The following is a 19,555-nucleotide window of genomic DNA, read 5'->3' on the forward strand; positions in this document are numbered from 1 at the left end:
CCACCACCAGAGTTTGTGGCCCTATTCCCTCTATTGGAAACTGCAGTAGTTCTCCCAAGGTCACAGATATGGGCTGACTTTATATCTATAACTATAAATCTATGTCTATGTCGATACCTGTCTTTTTTTCCCCCCTATGGTCCTGCTTCTCTTCCTTTCTAAGTCACACCTATACCTATCACAACTTCCAAGTGGCCTTCCTTTTCAGATAACAGAAGCAGTGCCTGGCTTCCTCTGGTGTTTCCCAGATTTGCTTCCCTTTCAGTGATGGTATAAAAACAAGGTTCTGGGTGTCAGGTGGTAGCGCAGTGGGTTAAGCACACTTGGTGTGAATCACAAGGACCGCAAGGAACATGTAAGGATCCCGGTTTGCGCCCCCAGCTCCCCACCTGGAGGGGAGTCACTTACAGGTGGTGAAGCAGGTCTGCAGGTATCTATCTTTTTCTTCCCTTCTCTGTCTTCCCCATCTCTCTCCATTTCTCTCTGTCCTATCCAACAACGATGACATCAACAACAACAACAATAGTGACTACAGCTACAATAAAAAAAGAGCAACAAAAGGGGAAAAAAACAAACAAACAAAATAACAAGATTCCTGGTGACAAATGCTTCAGGTCCTGATGGAATGGGGTTCAGAGCCCTCTGGTCATCCTCCCCTATCATTTACCTCTCTGGAAGAATGGGCCAGAATTTGGTGGGGCAGGGGGAAGCAGAAGGCAAAAGTTCTGGTTTCTGTAATTGCTTCTCCATGGAACATGGACATTAGCAGGTGGATCCACACCCCCAGCCTGTCTCTACCTTTCCCTAGTGAGGAAGAGCTCCGGAGAGGTGAGACTTTGGGACATATTGGTGAGGTGCTCTGCCCAGGAAGGTCAGGATGCATCATGGTGGATGAGGCTACAGTGCCTCAGTATTTTGGACAGAGACAGAGAGAAAGAGAAGATAAAGAGACAGAGAGACACCTCCCCACCTGCAGGGGAGTCACTTCACAGGCATTGAAGCAGGTCTGCAGGTGTCTATCTTTCTCTCCCCCTCTCTGTCTTCCCCTCCTCTCTCCATTTCTCTCTGTCCTATCTAACAACGACAACATCAATAACTACATCAACAATAAAAAAAAACAAGGGCAACAAAAGGAAAAATAAATAAATAAAATAATTTTTAAAAAGAGAGAGAGAGAAAGAGACAGAGAGACACCTGCAGCACTGCTTCACTGCTTGTGAAGCTTTCCCCCGCAGGTGGGGGCCAGTGGCTTGAACGTGGGCCCTTGCGCACTGCAATATGTGTATTCACTCAGCCAGGGGCACCATGACACAGCCTCAGCTCACATCATCGCCTGTTTGTTTTCTATTTCCATGAGAAGTAAGAATACTTGAGGCCTCATCTCTTAGGACTGTCAAGCCTTCATGTGGCATCACCCGTGAGCCATGAGCTGGACCTCAAGAACTCCAGAAGCAAGGCTGCCTCTTCCTTTTGCTAAAGGTTTTCTGGAAAGTACACCTCCTTTTTTGATGTGGTCTACAGGTTGACTTCTCTTTGGTTGTTTTGGCTTTTTGCTGTCAAATTACAAAAAAAAAAAGAAAGAAAGAAAAAAAAGATCACACCCAAGACTGATGTTGAGAAGCTCACTTGCAGTTTGCTTTTCTGGGATTTCTGCTTCCAGGTTTTGCTAGAAACCATTTTTTTAGTTCATGTCTATGCCTGGTGTAAGAGAGAGGCCCAGGCTGGTTATTTTTCATGTGACTATTCAGGTCCCCAACACTTTATTGAAGAGATCACTCACCACTCCCTACTGAACACTCTTGTTTTCTATATTGATATCATGAAAACATCAAGGAGCAAAGCACATCATTACTTATAGGAGCCAAAATCTAGGAGGAAAGCAAGTACCTGATAATTTCCAGTTTAGTAAAACACACGTGGTTAACCAGCACTGCATGGTATCACAGAAGTTCTCTTTCTACCTCCTGATCATGTTCCCTGCCCAGGCCCCTGCCAGAGGGAAGGGTGGGTGGGAGGGAATTTGTTTCTAGTGGGAGCAGGTGTTTCAACTTCACCTTAGCAGCGTGATGTGTGCAGACTGCCAGGATGAAGGTCACAGCCCCTTGGTGGCACTGGGCTAGAACCTGGGTGTAGCCTGTGCCTTGGAACTGAGAAGCAGAGGGGTGGGGACAGGGCACAGTATAGTGGTGGAGACTTGGGCCCTATGCTGGCACCTTGACAATGGGGCAGCTTCTTTTATGGAGTAGGTACGTCCCAGATGCACCAGGAACAGGGGTCAAAGGTCTGCCCTATCTTCACATGACTTAACCAGTGCCAGGGAGTCAGAAGCTGGGTGACGTGAGGTCTGGGTCCTCTGCTGAGAGTGTGAGCCATTTGTAGCATGCTGGGGGTGTTGGGTATGCTCTGTCTTCTCTCCCTCCTGCAGCTGCTCCTCCCAACTGTGCACAAGAGATTTAACATCTCTGGCTAGAGAATCACCTAGTACATACAGCTACTGAGCTTCCACTAGCTTGAACACACACACACACACACACACACACACACACACACACACACACACACACACACACCCTTTAGATAAGCTCTCCCATGAGATTCTTAAAAGGTGAAGAGCCAGGGCTCATAATGGCTCAGCAAGTGGAGTGCATGCCCTAGGCAGCACCAGGGAGCAGTCCACAGCTAGTGGAGTAGTGCTTCAGTGTCTCTCTTTCTCTCTCTCTGTCTACCCTTCACATTCTCTCTCTCTCTCTCTCTCTCTCCTTCTCTCTTTAGTTATCTTTATTTGCTGGATAGAGACAGACAGAAATTGAGAGGAGACGGGGAGGTAGACACCTGCAGCACTGCTTCACCACTCAAAAAGCTTTCCCCCTTCAGGTAGGGACTCAAACCCAGATCCTTGAGCATTGTAACAACCGCACCACATTCTCAGTGCTTCTTCTCATTTCTCTGGAAGTGTACGAGATAAAGGAAATCAAGCCCAGGGAGGGGGGCGGGAGGGCAGGGCACTGGCAATGCTCTGTTTGCCCGAGATCCTACTTTGGGGGGAGGCAAACCCAGCTCCTGGGAGACAGGAAGCAGCTTCCATGGCCACACTGAGGTGAAGGGGAGAGACCCCGCATTCCCTCTTGTGGCACCATCAGAGGGGTTTTCAGCATGTGCTCAGAGGCCGTGGGAATGGCTGCTTCCTGCCCTCCACCCCTTGCCCCTGCAGGCACATAGCAGCAGGTGGGAGGGAGGTCACCAAGACCAAGGAGAACCAAATCCTCTCAAGCTGGCAGGCAGGCAGAGACATCAGCTGAGACCCCAGGGACCATCTGAGATGCCAGGGCAGGAAAAGACCCAGTGAGGGCACTACCTAGCACCCTAAGCACACCTGGTAGTTTAGAGGTGGGAGGCCTGATTCTGATGAGAACAGTGGCACAGTCAGCATGACACATCTGGGTCATCCCGGTGACCACAGCTATCCTTCTGTGGCTCATCACAGGCCTGAGAGATAGCTCAGCAGACAGGGTGTAAGACAGGCTCAAGCCTCAGTGCCACCTGGAGAGCGCTATGGCACCAGGGGAAGCTCCAGTGCTGCAGCGCCTCTCCTTCTCTCTGTGTCTCTCTGCTTCTTTCTCCCGTGATGGACAGCTCTCTCGAGTAAATAGAAGCAGTGTGGTATCAGTGAGATCATGCATGCACAAGACTCTGGTTCTGCAAAGAGAGAGAGGGGGGGAGAGAGAGAGAGAGAGAGAGAGAGATTGTCTGGGCTGGTTGGTGGTGCACCTGGCTGAGAGCACATATTACAGTGTGCAGGGACCTGAGTTAGAGCCCCGGTCCCCACTTGCAAGGGGAAAGCTTTGCAAGTGTTGAAGAAGGGCAAAAGGTGTCTCTCTATTTCTCTCCCTCTCTATCACCTTCCCTCTCAACTTCTGGCTATCTCTACTTAATAAATAAAGACAATAACAATAAATTTTTTTAAAAAGAGGGAGTCAGGCAGTAGCGCAGCAGGCTAAGCGCATGTGGCACAAAGCACAAGGACCGGCGTCAGGATCCCTGCTCAAGCCCCCAGTTCCCCACATGCAGAGGGGTCACTTAACAGGCGGTGAAGCAGGTCTGCAAGTGTCTAACTTTCTCTCCCCCCTCTGTCTATCCCTCCTCTTTCCATTTCTCTCTGTCCTATCTAACAACAACAACATCAGTAATAACAATAATAATAACCACAACAATGATAAAACAACAAGGGCAACAAAAGAGAAAAAAATAACCTCCAGGAGTACTGGATTTGTGGTGCAGGCACCGAGCTCCATCAATAACCCTGAAGGCAAAAAAAAAAAAAAATTAAAAAGAAAGGGAGGAGAGAGGGGGAGAGAGAGAGAGAGAGAGAGAGAGAGAGAGAGAGTACAGCACTGGGGCCTCCCTCCCCTCTGGCTTCCTTGGTTCAGATGCCAGCCTCCTCAGTGCTGCAGGGGGAGCTCATTGCGCGCTTGGCTCCTCAGCAGAGCTGGTTTGAAATGCACAGTACTGGTTTTGTCAATGTTTCCTTTTTATAAATAAAAAATTTTAAAAAATTAAAATTAAAATAAAAAAGAAAAGAAAAGAAATGCACAGTTCACTTACAAGTGGATTTTTGGACTTTTTTCCCCCAATAAGAACACATTATCTGCTGAAGGACATTCCTGCTGGCTGTGGACACGGCTAATAGAGCGTGTTCTGTTCCTTAGGAAGGCTTTCTTGTCTCTCGCTGGCTTTGTGGCAGGAGAATGATACAGGAGACACACAACGTGTGACACTCATGTTCTTGGTGAGGCTTCCAGCCCACAGCAGACTGCAGCAGAGGACACACGGCAAATCTCAGAGCTCTCCATGGATCTGTGACCACAGAGGGGGGAGGTGACATCCCTAGCCCCCATATGATTCACGTCCGAGGTCCAGTGTGGTCAATTCTTCCTTCCTTTTTTTTATTGGGGGGATTAATGGTTTACAGTCAACAGTAAACACAGTAGTTGGTGCATGTGTGATATTTCTCAGTTTTCAGCAAGACACTGTCACCCCCAGCCTTGGTCCTCTTCTACCATCTTGCTCCAGGTCCTGAAAGCCCCTCCCTCCTTCCCAGAGCCCTTTGCTTTGGGGAAATACACCAGCCCGCGTCCAAGTTCTGCTTTGTGTTTCCCCTTTCTGTTCTTTCTTTCTTTTTAGTATGTATTATCTTTATTTATGTATTGGATAGAGACAGTGCAGGATCGAGAGTAAGGAGGTGATGGAGAAGGAAAGACAGACAGACAGACACCTGCAGCCCCGCTTTACCAAAGTCTTAAACCTGGGTCCTTGCACACTGTAACATATACACTCAGCCAGGTATGCCACCACCTAGCCACCTTCTGTTCTTATTTCTTAACTTCTGTCTATGAGTGAGACCATTCCATATTCAACCTTCTTTCTGACTAATCTCAATTACCATAGTTCCTTCAAACTCAATCCAAGATGAGATGAAGAAGATTAATTCATCATTTTTAATAGCTGAGTAGTATTCCATTGGCCAATCTTTAGTATTCACCAGCATAGAATGAAGCAGTGCACATTTCTGAGTCGCCACCAAGGGTTTTAGTGCTACCATTAAAACATAAATTCAGGGCTGGGTGGTGGTACACCAGGTGAGAGCTCATTACCATGTACAAAGACCCAAACTCATACCCCTGGTGCCTACCTGCAGGAGCAAACTTTGCAGGTGGTGATCTGGTCTTCAGATGTCTCTCTGTCTCTCCTCCTCTCTACCTCTCCTTTCCCTCTCAAGTTTTCTCTGTCCCTATCCAAAATAAATAAAGAAATCTTTCCCTTTTTTTTGTTGTTGTTGTATATTTTTTGCCTCTTGAACCTGATCTGACTGTTAGTGAGTTTTCAGAGCCACTGGTAACAGTTTTGGGAACAATTAGTAGCAAGAGAGAGAGAGAGACCAAGTGAGAGGAGAGACCCCACAGCGCTGCTCATGGTCCCTGGAGCTCCCCTAGTGCTGCCCCTGGTGATGTCACGTGGTGCCGGGGCTTCACACAGGAAAGAAGAGAAGTGAGCTCTGCTGAGGGAGCTGGTCCAGTCCCCACCCAGAGGGTTTAAACAGCCAGGGCGGCAAAGAGAAATTTAGAAGCCAGTCCGGATATGGGGGACTCAACACACAAAAGAAGGAAATGCAGCCAGAGTTGCAGGGAGAGGAAGCAGGGAGCATGGCTGTGCTGATGCAGGGCCCAGAGAAACAAGGGCTCTGCAGCTGCCACCTCAGCCTTCCGCCAGCTGAGAAAGGCCCTGGGGACATCAGGCCCAGTGACCTGAAGGCACAATGTGTGTGTCCTGCTGCTGTGCGGAGGGAAGGGGGTCTCGCAGGTGGAAGCTTAGAGCAGGAGGGGCAGGTCCCCCCAAGACACCTTCATGTGTGACCACAGCGTCTCATCAGAGACCCCTTTCAGCTGGCAAAGGGGTGGGAAGCTCGCCCCTCTACACACACAAAGCAGTCACCCTCCTGAGTGACAGGAATGAGTGTCATTTATTTATTTATACATTATTTTTTTTTTGCCTCCAGGTATATTTATCACTGAGGCTTGGTGCCAGTACTACATATTCACATCCATTTTTATCCCTCTTTCTCTCTTTCTTTCTTTCTAATTTTTATTATTTCCCTCTCCCCACCTGCAAGGGGACAAGCTTCACACCATGTGGTGAAACAGGTCTGCAGGTGTCTCTCTCTTCTTCTCTCCCTTCCCTTCCCCTCTCAATTTTTCTCTGTCCTATCTAACAAAAAAAAAAAAAGAAAAGAAAAGAAAAAGAAAAGGAAGAAAGGGATACCCACCAGGAGTGGTGGATTCTTAGTGCTAGCACCAAGTCCTAGCAATAACCAAACCTGGTGACAACTAAAAATAATAAAAGAAAAAGAAAAAAGAAAGACCAGAACAGGTCTCTGCTGAGGTACATGTTGGTGCCAAGGATTGATCCTGTGACCTCTGGAGCCCCAGACATGCAACCTGATACTCTAACAGACTGAGCTATATCCCCTATCCCTGAATTCAGATTTCTTTCTTTTTCAAAAAATATTTACGGGAGTCGGGCAGTAGCACAGCCTGTTAAGCGCACGTGGCACAAAGCACAAGAACTGGTATAAGGATCCCAGTTCGAGCCCCCGGCTCCCCACCTGCAGAGGAGTCGCTTCACAAGCAGTGAAGCAGATCTGCAGGTGTCTATCTTTCTCTTCCCCTCTGCCTTCCCCTCCTCTCTCCATTTCTCTCTGTCATATCTAACAACAACGATATCAATTACAACAACAATAATAACTACAACAATAATAAAAAAACAAGGGCAACAAAATGGAAAATAAATATAAAAAATTCAAAAATATTTACTTATTTAATAGAACAGAGAGAAATTGAGAGGGGGGAACAGAGAGACACCTGCAGAACTGATTCACTGCTCATGAAGCACCCCCCTGCAGGTGTGCAATGAATTCAGATTCTGAAAAGAGACTTATTTATCTGTTCATTAGAAAGAGGGGGGCAGAGCACCACTCTGGTGAATTACAGTGCTGGGGATCAATCCTCAAGGCCTCACACACGCAAGTCCTGTGCTCTGCTTGCCGCAAAGCTCCCCACCCACCAGACTCAGATTTTAAGGGATGCAGACAGAACCCCAAGAAGCCTGGGAGGTGGACCACTAAAAGGTCAGATGCACGAAGGGACTGGGGACCTGTGGGGAGCCTGGCACAGAGAAGAGGCATGCAGGGAATGTGAAGCCAAGCAGCGCAGAAAGGCCCCCAGGGACAGCTGAGTGGTGGGCCCCCAGTGAGTCCCACTGCCCTGGGCCTGGGGTGGTGACCCAGCAGGTGGGGATGGGGAGGATTCTTAATATCTTCTGTCTGCCATTCTCACCAATAGTCACAACTGATGTCTCCCACCTGCCTGCTTTTTCAACTGTCACCCGGCTTCCTAGCTCCCATTTTTGGAGTTTTTCTGGAATTCTGAGGACACTTTGAACACACATGAGGCAGGGCTGTCTCAGAGCAGTGACTTCACCTCCCACTGTCCCTTCCACTGGAAAACTAGCAGGTGCCTGACATGCCCCTTTCTGCAAATCGCAGGCGCTGAACCTGTGAATGGGAGGTGTGAGGCAGTAACTGAAAAGAGTGACGGGTGGGGCACAGGAGTGACTCAGAAAAGAAGCTGAGGCATATGGTAGGGGATGCATGTTATCATGTGCAAGGACTGGGGTTCAAGCCTCCGGGCTCCTCCTGTGGAGAAGGAAGCTTCAGGAGCAATGAAGCAGGTCTGTAGGTGTCTCTCTCTCTCTCCCTCTGTATCTCTCCCTTCCATCTCAATTTCTATGTCTCTATCCAAAATAAATAAATAAGCAAATAACATAGCTCAAATATATATATTTTTAAAAATAACAGGAGCTGAGAAACATGAGCCTCCCCAGCCCTCCCCCCAGGGCTAGCCAGCTGCTGGTGGAAGTTAGTCCCAGGCTCCTATCAGGGGCTCCATCCATCATGTTTATCTTCTCCTTCAAAGCTCCCCCAGGGCTGCCTCTTCCTGACCCAGGCTGGGAGGTGAGCAAGCATTCCCCACAGATGTCCAGACATAGCTGACATTCTTTCTCTTGAGCTTCTTCTCCAGAGGAGGGGAGTCACCAGTGGCAGAGAGACCTGACCTCTGTAGAGATTCCTGCAAAACCTGATTTGCAAGATAAAGAATTCACTCCATGACTTCACCACTTTGACTGCAAGGTCAGTACTAGGACACAGTCCTCATACTCTCAGACTTTAACACCTGACATCCCAGTGAAGGCGGATTTTCATGGCTGACTCCAGGAAGAGTTAAGAATCAAATCTGGGGAGTTGGGCAGTAGTGCAGCGGGTTAAGTGCAGGTGGTGCAAAGAGCAAGGACTGGTCTAAGGATCCTGGTTCGAGCCCCCAGCTCCCCACCTGCAGGAGAGTCGCTTCACAGGTGGTGAAGCAGGTCTGTAGGTGTCTATCTTTCTCTCCCCCTCTCTGTCTTCCCCGCCTCTCTCCATTTCTCTCTGTCCTAACAACAACGACATCAATAACAACAACAATAAAAACTATAACAATAAAACAACAAGGGCAACAAAAAGGGAAAGAAAGAAATAAATAAAGGAAGGAAGGAAGGAAGAAAGGAAGAAAGAAAGAAAGAAAGAAAGAAAGAAAGAAAGAAAGAAAGAGGAAAGAATCAAATCTGGGCAGCCTGGGAAGATGACACAGTGGATACAGCTCTGGACTCTCAAGTGTGAGGTCCCAAGTTTGATCCCCTGTGTTGCATGTGCCAGAACGATGCTCTAGTTCTCTGTCTCCCCTCCTCGCTCTCTCATTTCTCATTACTGAATAAAGACAATATTTTTAAAATAAGATATCATTAAATGATAATAAAACATTGTCATTACAAAAAGATTCAGGGAAGGTAGTGGTAGTCAGTAGAGAGCACTCCTCACTATGTGCAAGGACCTGGTTTCAAATTCCAGGTATCCACCTGTAGGAGGGAGCTTCACGAGCTCCAAGTGAAGGAGGGCTGCAGATCTCTCTCTCTCTCTCTCTGTCTGTCTCGATCTACTCTTTTCCTCTCAGTTTCTCTCAGTCCTATCAGAATAATAAATAAATATTTAAATGTAAGAATCTGCATCAAATTTAAGGACTTAAATCCACATGTGCAAATAGTAGCTAAAATTGTTTTTTTCCAAGCGTCAAGATACATTCATTCTAAGCATGACTGGTTGCCTCTGGGTCACACGCTAGAATAATTCAATCCCCCAAGACAGCACACTGAAGAGCCAGTCTCACCTCTTGCTGAAGAGGTCTCCTGTGAGCCCCAAAACATGCAGCCAAGTGTCCAGCGTGAGCTCAAGCTCTTTGTGGACTCACAATCTGCCAGTCGTGTTTTCTCAGACTTTCTTTTTGGGTTCAAATAAATTTTTCACTGCCCACTGCTGGTCACTGAGTCAGATTTACAAATCAAGATTCTGGGACCAAAGGAAAAAGGCAAGTACTCAGGCCATGATTCACTGGGGCAGTGGATAACTGATTCAAACACCACAGCAAGGAGACCTGGGATTTCAGAGAACTTGGTGAGCTGCCTTCTCATGGCACCAGGAGGTCTGCTTCTGCCAGGGAATCACGGAAATGTGAAGACATGGCACCAGGAGGTCTGCTTCTGCCAGGGAATCACGGAAATGTGAAGACATGCCCATGCGGTATCTCTCAAGCTGGAGCAAAGTGCTTCTCTCTTTCTCTCTCTTTCCTCCAGGGTTAGCCTGCCTTATGAATCCACTGCTTCTGGGGCACTGCTCTCTCTCTCTTTTTCTTTCTTTCTTTTTTCTTTTTTATAGGACAGAGAGAAATTGAGAGAGGAGGGGAAGACAGAGAGGGAGAGAGAAAGAGAGACACCTGCAGACCTGCTTCACTGCTTGTGAATCCACCTCCCTGCAGGTGGGGAGGGGGGGGGGACTGGAACTGGGATCCTGAGGCTTTATACTATGTGCACTTAACCTGGTGTGCCACCGCCCAGTCCCCTGTCTCTTTCTCTTTCCCTCTAGATTCCCTCTTTCGCTCCTTTTTTCATTTCTTCTGCCCTTCCTTTCTTTTTTCCTTTCTTTTGTCCTTCCTCTCTCTCTTCCTTTGTTTTTTCTCCTTCCCTTCTTTCCTTCTCTTTCTCCTTCCTTCCTTCCTCTTTATTTTTCTTTTCTGATTTTCTCTTTTCTTTCTCTTTTTCTGTCCTACTTCTCCCTTCTCTCTTTCTTCCCTCCTTTATTTTCTTCTTTTCCTCCCTTCCTTTCTTTCTTCTTTCTGTTCTTTACTTTTTAAAAATTATCTTGATTTATTGGATACAGGTAGCCAGAAATTGAGATGGAAGGGGGGGTAACAGAGAGGAAGAGAGACAGAGAGACATCTACAGCCCTGACCCACCACTTGTGAAGCTTCCCCCCTGCAGGTGGGGACAGGGCCTAGAACCTGGGTCCTTTCACACTATAGTGTGTGCACTTAAGCAGGTGTGCCATCACCTGCCCCCTTTCTTTTCTTTTCTTTTTTTCTTCCGTCTTATTTCCTTCTCTCTTTCGTCTCTCTCTCTCTCTCTCTCTCTCTCACACACACACACACACACACACACACATACACCCTTTCTATTTCTTCCCTCCCTCCCTTCTTTCACTGAGTGTATGTTGGTTGTAAGATTGCACATGTTTAGGAGCGCAGTGTCACCTGCCTTCACTCGGAGTGCTTCCACTTCTACCCTTCACCGTGATGCCAGGCTCCCCAGCCCTCCTGCCCACCAACCCCCCAGCCCTTTGCAAACCCTATTCTGCAGCAAAGTTTCAGGGTTTGCTTTTGTCTGTCACTTTGCTCTTTTTTAAAAAAATTCTTTTGATGTTTATTTATTCCCTTTTGTTGTTTTATTGTTGTAGTCGTTGGATAGGACAGAAAGAAATGGAGAGAGGAGAGGAAGACAGAGAGAGGGAGGGAGAGAAAGATAGACACCTGCAGACCTGCTTCTACACTTGTGAAATGACTCCCTTGCAGGTGGGGAGCTGGGGGCTTGAACCAACACTTTGCTCTTTCTATGAGACACCCTGCAACCACCCTCTGCAGTCTTGAGCAAAGCCTCTGGCTGGCTCTGTGCTTTGTATTTCTGTCTTCCCTCAGAGATCTGAGCCAAGAATCCCTCAGGAATCCCTTAGAGTCCAGACACAGGATCTTCTGAGGCACCCCAGAAACGCATACAAACGACAAGTTTCCGTGCCTGACAACCACCAGAACCACCACAGGCGGTGCTGTGCTTGTGTGAGGAGCCAGGTACCCTTGGGGGTCTGGGAAGCAGAGAGTCTGAGTCTGAGTCTGTTTGAGGGGGAACCCTGGCTCCAAGGGGAGGGTCTTTTGCTGGCCCTCACTCACTCTTATGCTGGTGCAAATTCAGGAAGTTCACCCTTCAATCAGACATGGCACTCTCTGATCTCTCTGAGTAATCTCTTGAGTATCCTGCATTTCCAGCCATGACAAAGTGACACCAACATGCCCATAGGCTGCAGGGGACACAGCTGAAGCTACAGGTTCTAAAGCCCAGACTGAAAAGCAGACAGAGAAATATGTGACCAGACCCCTCAGCAGGGTCTCTGTCTTACGGAAACAGTGCCAGAGAAAGGACAGATGGGAAGTAGCGGTGCCCAGGGTGGCTGAGCTGGGGCTGTGCTCTGGACCCCAGTCAGATGGATGGATGCCAAGATGCCATGAGAGATGGCGCAACTAATCTGATAAATGGTCTCTCAGGGCACTTGGCATGGGCACGAGGCAGCAGCCTGCTCGCTCCCTGGAAGATTCAATGCCGGACTAGCTTCACGGGTGGGAGACAGACGACCAGAGACTCATGGCTGAGCTGTACATAGTATCTCTTTATTCATGTAGAACGCAGCACAATCTAAGCCATCTAAACTGAACTAACTATAATCACAGTCCTGTCCTTATATATATACTCGCCAAGTAAGGTGTAAACAGGATGTGACGTAGAGAGGGTGGAGCGAAAAGAGACTGGTGAAAATCAGGGTGTGACAAGGAGAGGGGGGCAGAGCAAAAAGACATCATGAACCAGTGGGGATTAAACCAATGCCCTGCAGGCAGGGCGGTGCTTAGTTAACAGTGGTTATGTAAATAGAATACAGTGTTAAGCAGGCAGGATTAAACTGATGAAACAGAAGGGGTTTTAGAAGCATACCAACAGTTCAATTTGGAATAAGAGGGGGAAAAGCAGCACAGAACCCTGACCTCTGCAACGAACGAAGACGCCCACATTATAGCGTAACTGGTGGTCTGATCGCAGCTGTTGGTGAAAGGACTCGGCCCAGACTCGCACCATTGGGTGAGCTATCTTGCTGCTTTTTTTTTTTTTCCCCTATGGGGGCTGGCAAGTGTGAAAGCTACAGGGTAGGCCAGCAGGCTGGAGACTTGGGAAGGGAGAGGTTGCAGTCAAAGCCCCTTCTCCTGGGGAGCATGTAGGAGACTCCCAGGGTTTTTTTTTATCTTAAAACCTTCAGCGGATGAGGATGAGATGAACCTCATTTGCTTGATGTGAGGGATGCCTGTTTCACTCAGTCTGCTGATTTCAATGTTGGCTTCATCTTTGGTGATTAGACAAAGAAATTATAGGACATGCATTCTGTGGAATACTACACAGCCATCAAAAGAAAGATGACATTGTAACACTTAGGACCAAGTGGATGGAGATGGAGTTGAAACTACATGAAATAAGTAAAGAAATGAATGGCAACTGGATGGTGTCTCTCTGATATGTGGAATGTAGGCAATTAAAACGAACACACTTGTAATACAAGCAAACTAGTTAACCAAACTGTCTCTTAGACTTTGAAAATGATGGCGGTTATTAGAAGGGATGCATTGGATCGACCTTCTCGTGGTGCATCCCGTGAGTACCCATTCATTGGGGAAACTGACAATCCTTCCTAGCTGACTGAATCCACATGGATCCCAGTCACTTTCAAAGCCAGCAACAAGCAGCTCCTGAAAGCTTTCAACCTGACCTGTTGACTGGCTACGGAAGAAGGGCAAACGCTAGAAGAAGAAGAAGAAGAAGGAGTGAGGTAGGAGAGGAAAAAGGAATTTTGGGGGTGGCTATGTGACTTGTACTCATACACATATACAGGTATGAAATTATACTTATACTCTTTTAATCTTATTTTTATTTTTTTACCAGAGTACTGTTCAGCTCTGCTTTATGGTGGTGTGGGGGACTGAACCTGGGACTATGGAGCCTTAGGCATGAGAGTCCCTTTGCATAACCATTATACTATCTCTCCCACCTTGAAATCTTATAGTTTGTAAACCACTTTTAAATCAATGAAAAAAGTACTTGGGGGGGGTTAGACAGCATAATGGTTATGCAAAGAATCTCTCATGCCTGAGGCTCCGAACACCATCATAAACCAGAGCTGAGCAGTGCTCTGGCAAAAAAAAAAAAAAAGTACTTTCACAGGACTAAGAGGATAGCACAGCTGTAGTACATCAGACTTGCATGCTTGAGGACCCAGAGGCCCAGGGTCCACCCCAGCACCTCCATGTGCCAGAGCTGAGTAGTGCTAGGGTTAAGTCTCCCTGTCTTTTCCTCTGAAGAAAATTAATGAATACATCTTTGGAAAACACACACACACACTCACACACTCACACACACACACACACACACACCTTCACAGCAAGAAGGTGTCTGTGCACATGTCTGGGTGGCCTGACACATGAAAACAAACTGTCCCCATGAACCAGGACCTGGTTTCAAGGCCCTCATCCCCAATAAATAAGGACCTGGGTTCGAGCCCTGAATCCCCTACTTCGGGGGGGGGGGTGGGAAGCTTCATGAGTGATGTCTTTCTATAAGTGACTCTTTCTCCCTCTGTCTCCCCCTTCCCTCTTGATATCTGGCTGTCTCTATCCACCAAGTAAAGAAAGATAATAAATTTTAGATAATAAAAAGTGGAAATGTTTTATTTTATTATTTATTTAAATAAACATTTTTTGAAAAATGTATAGAGCCCTGCACCTCTGAACTAACTAAAACCACAATCTCCAAAACCTGTGGGAGCCAAAAGTCACAGCTCAGCTAGGCTGGTGCAGTGAAGAGGCCATACCCCAAATTCCGTGTGTGTGTGTGTGTGTGTGTGTGTGTGTGTGTGTGTGTGTGTGTGTGAGAGAGAGAGAGAGAGAGGGAGAGGGAGAGGGAGAGGGAGAGGGAGAGGGAGAGGGAGAGGGAGAGGGAGAGGGAGAGGGAGAGAGAGAGTTGGAAAGTCAAGGGAACAGCAACAAGCACCGTGATTTTCATAAGCCACCAAGAGCAGTCACTGCAATTTTCCAAGCCCCCAGCTCCCAGCAGAGTGACTCTGGAACCTGTTTGCTGGCCTCAAATAATACTGAGTCGGGGGTAGGGTGGTAGCACAGCGGGTTAAGTGCAGGTGGCGCAAAGCTCAAGGACCCGAATTTGAGCCCCGCCTCCCCACCTGCGGGGGAGTAGCTTCACAGGAGGTGAAGCAGGTCTGCAGGTGTGTCTGTCTTTCTATCCCCCTCTCTGTCTTCCCCTCCTCTCTCGATTTCTCTCTGTCCTATCCAACAACGAACAACATCAACAACAACAACAATAATAACCACAGCAAGGCTACAACAACAAAGGCAACAAAAGGGGAAAATAAATAAATAAACAAACAAACAGTATGCCTAAGGTTTTGAGATCCCAGGTTCAATTAACCAGAGCTGAGCGGTGCTCTGGAATACTACAGCTACTACTACTAACAGCAACAACAACAAGAGAATACCAGAGAATAACCCAGGTACATTTGATGCCAAGGACTGAACTAGGAATCTCATGCTTGAGAGTCCAGCATTTTAATCACTACACCACCTCCCAGACTTCAGGGAATGAAAAGGCTTGGGGACCAGCTTGGAGGGAAGGTGGGAGGGCAGGAGGGAGGGAGGTGGGTTCCTCTTCTGGCTATTTTCAGGGGAGGCAAGAAGCCTGGGGTCATGGGACTCTGCCTCACTGAGTCTCATGAAAGGAAGGGCGGTGAAGCGGTAAGTGCAGGGACCAAGAAGCGGAGGGCAGGGAGGGCCACAGAGTGGCATGGCTCTCACATCCACCCCACCCACTCTGCACAAGTGCCACCAACTTCTTGCCATCCTGTAGAACCCACATCCTTAGTAAGTGCTCAGGATGGGGGAGGCTTGATGCCCTGAGACAGGCGGGTTGTGGGTGCTGAGAAGGAGCCCAGAAGGTTGGTGAGCATATTAACACCCCCCCACCCTCCATCCTGGTTTCTTTAAATCTTTCAGAAACTTCGTGTAGCCCAGAGACCGCTGAGCATAAAAATGAAGATGTCACAGATGAACGGACACATTTCCAGGGACTCGCAGGCCTCTCTGCCTTCTTCTCTACTTCAGAAACAAAAGTCACACCTGTATATTGAGAAAGGACCTTCCTCTTGTGCACTACCAGAACTTTCCATAAAGTCAAAGAGAGAAGGCACTTTGAAGATGGATGTTTCTCCTCTGATGGTTAAGAAGTGACCCTAGGTGACCAGCAGAGTGTAACCAGCAACACTTCCTTCACCTTACAGGTTCTTTCACCCTGTCCCTAGAGTTTCCCCCACAAAGTTCCCAGGAATTTATAGACATTCTAGAAGTTCCCAGGAGTTTCTAGAAGTTCCCAGGAGTCTCTAGAAGTTCCCAGAAATTTCTAGACATTCCCAAAACTTTCTAAAAATTCCTAGAAGTTTCTAGAAATGGCAAGAGATGGGAAGAGGGGCGGACCTCTCCTATTCTCCAGATTGGCGAGTCTGTATCTTCATTTTCTCCAGGAAACAACAGGTGCACAGTCAACCGAGGAGGGTTTCAAAGGAGGCCAGCTGACCTCCCACTCGGGGAACTCAGGTCCACTGAGTGCCTCGGCATCTGCAGCAGGAATCAATCTCCTCGCCCACACCTTCTCCCTCTCTGGCAGAGCAGGAGCATGTCTTGATTAACCTGCCAGACTGTCAATGTTTAACGGCCACCACAATAGCCAGAATGATTAAGGAGTGTGGTGCCATGGTTTAAGAGACGACTGGTTGATTTGTGGCTGAGATGCTTCACCCTAAGTATAGACCAGCAGTCCACCTGCCTGTTGTCATTCTGTCCTGCTGTCCAGCTTGGGGCCCCTCGACCCTGGCCAATTGTCTGGCCAGCCCCCACTTCCCTTCTAGAATACTCTGGAGCTGCCATGACCTGGTAGCCAACATTTTTATTTTTTATTTTTTAAAACCCTTGTTGCTTTAACTCAGTCCCTGAAAGACAAGCCTCAGCTGCTAACCCCTTGTCATGCCGCCAGAAGTTGGCTGGGATTTAGTTTTTTTTAACCAGCTGCAGGAGATTGAGCTGATCAGAGGTCTTTAATTTCAGTCAGATTTTTTTCCCTTAAACACTTGTGGGTCCTTGTGGGCAGTTCAGTACCTGTTGCCCCCGAGTTCATAGGTTAAGCTCCCAGATCTATTTCCCTGCCACCAACCAGCCATGTGCTCACTGAGTAACGTGCCCCAGCTGGCTCCACTAGCCACACTTGTCGGCACTCACCTTGGCTTAGTGAGTTTCTGAAGACATCCTCATTGGATTTTGTTGAGTTTTCAGGTGATTTCCATTCCTTTTATTAGTTGATCAGGGAGAGGGAAGTGAGACTGTGACTGCATAGCCATGCCTCCAGAAGTCCCCTCTCTCATTCTCATTTTTTTAATGTATTTACTTTTGTATTTCTATGTAGCAGAGACCAGAGGACCCAGCTCTGACTCTGGGTGGTGCCAGGGATTGAACCAAGGATTTCACAATGCAAGTCCTATGTTCTCCCACTGTGCAATCTCCCTGACTCCAGGTCACCCCATTTAAATAGGTGTGTTCATGGTATGCGTTTAGTAACAGCTATTTAACTGCATTCTTGCTGTTGGACATGATGAAACCAGCTTAGTAATGGTAGACTTAGGAAAATGGGGAGATGCACACACAGGCCAAGACACACCTCTAATCCTGTTTCTTCCTCACCATCATCCTCCACAGAATGAGACAGAAGACTGGGCTGTTACTAGGTCACAGGAAAACAGGAGATACAGTGAAAAACCAGAACTATCTCAGGGAATTAAGAAGTGAGCTTTGAGGCAATCATAATGGTTTCTTCCCTCCTTCTTTCTTCCTCCCTTCCTCCCTTCCTTCCTTCCTTCCTCCCTTCCCTCCTTCCTTCCTTCCTTGCATCCTCCCTCCTTTCCTTTTTTCCTCTCTCCCTTCCTCTCTCCCTCCCTCCCTTCCTTCCTTTCTTCCTTTCTTGCTTCCTCCCTCCTTTCCTCTTTTCTTTCCTTCCTTCCTTCCTTCCTTCCTTCCTTCCTTCCTTCCTTCCTTCCTTTCTTGCTTCCTTCTTTCTTTCCTCTCCTCCTTTCTTTCTTTCTCCCTCCCTTTCTTATTTACCAGACTCTGGGCAACTCTGACTATTGGTGGTACCAGGGGTAGAACCTGGGGCCTCTCACATGCACATCCTATGAGTTACCACTGTCCTGTCACCTTGGCTTCAGTCGTCACATTTTTCATGGCCTCAGTCGTCACATTTTCAATCACATAGAGTCAGTAAGTGTGTGTATAGACTCTTGAAGTGTTTTACAGAGGTCCATCCACCACTCTAGAAGGTGAGGCAAGTATTCTGACTGTCTCCACTACAGGGGAAACAGAGGCACAGAAAATTAAAGGGAGTCGTCCATGATCACTAGCAAGACCAGGATCGAGCCCTCTTCCCCAGGGGCCCAGTTCTGAGACCTGTCTTGATCATTTTGCACTTTTAGACATGCAGCTATATTCTCCAGTCAAGCATGAGGTCCTGAGTCCTATCCTCAGCGGCTCATGTGCCAGAATGATCCTGGGGTTCTCTCTGCCCTGCCTTTCTTATAAATAAATAAGTGCTGGTGATGGGCAGTGGTGCACCTGGCTAAGTGTACATATCACCAAGTACAAGCATACAGGGTTTGAGTCCCTGCTCCCCACTTGCAGGGTGTCTGCTTCATAAGCAGTGAAGCAGGTCTGCAGGTGTCTACCTCTCCCTCTCTGTTTCCCTTTCCTTTCTCAACTCCTCTCTGTCCTATCTAATAAAAATGAGAAGAAAAGAGGACCAGGTGGTGGGGCACCTGGCTGAGTGCACATGTTACAACGCACGAAGACCCAGGTTGAGCCCCTGGTCCCCACCTGCAGGGGGAAAGCTTTGCAAACGGTGAAGCAGGGCTGCAGGTGTCTTTCTGTCTCTCTACCTCTCTATTTCCCCTCACCCTCTCGATTTCTTACTGTCTCTATCCAATAAATAAAGGTGATTTAAAAATTTTTTTAAATTTAAAATAACAATAATAATAATAAAACCAAGAAAATATTGGTCACTGGGTATGGTGAATTCATAGTGCTGGCACCGAGCCCCAGCAATAACTCTGGTGGCAGTAATAAAAAATATAAATAAATGTAATTAAGAAGGAAGAAAGGAGAAAGAAAGAAAGGATGAAAATAACAGGAAAGAAAAGAAAGAAAAAGACAAGGGTAATAGATTTCACATCAGTCATGGTATTTCTGTGTAAACAAATATTAGATGCAAGAATGAGATCAGACACGGACACCTCCTCCCTGCAATCGTTCACATGTCTACCCGCTCACCCATTCAGAGATTTCACAGCCCACACCCACCCTGACCAGCAGCCCCACCAGGAAGTCAATGATTTGCCCAGAGCTTCAGATGTTTGTGACTAGCTCTTGGGAGAACAATGGGGAAGTTAAACATTAACAGACACTTTTAACTGCACCTTGAGTCTCCAGAGGCCTGTGGGGAAAGGTCCAATGCACTTACAGGCTCCCTTTTTGGGAAACCAGTCTAAAGCCAGAGATGATCAGCCCTCCATGTTTACTTCTATTGGCAGAGCCCAGGAGGTCCCCACGCTGAGTAGGGCAGGCTCTGTTTGGATCTTGTTTGTGCTGAACTGGGTTATTCGATTGTTCTT

At 47.5% G+C, this 19,555-nt stretch overlaps 1 long non-coding RNA gene across 1 annotated transcript in view; it reads right to left on the minus strand.

Moving 5' to 3' along the window:
• Positions 1-17,392, minus strand: part of LOC132539381 (uncharacterized) — a 31,462-nt gene extending 14,070 nt beyond the window's left edge. The window contains exons 1-3 of the long non-coding RNA XR_009550630.1: positions 17,121-17,392; positions 4,603-4,936; positions 1,291-1,553 (exon numbers count right to left, since the gene is read on the minus strand). This is a non-coding gene — a long non-coding RNA (uncharacterized LOC132539381). The remainder of the gene's footprint in view (positions 1-1,290; positions 1,554-4,602; positions 4,937-17,120) is intronic.
• Positions 17,393-19,555: the final 2,163 nt, after the last annotated feature.

This window comes from Erinaceus europaeus, chromosome 7 (assembly GCF_950295315.1).
Source record: "Erinaceus europaeus chromosome 7, mEriEur2.1, whole genome shotgun sequence".
NCBI classification, from domain to species: domain Eukaryota; kingdom Metazoa; phylum Chordata; class Mammalia; order Eulipotyphla; family Erinaceidae; genus Erinaceus; species Erinaceus europaeus.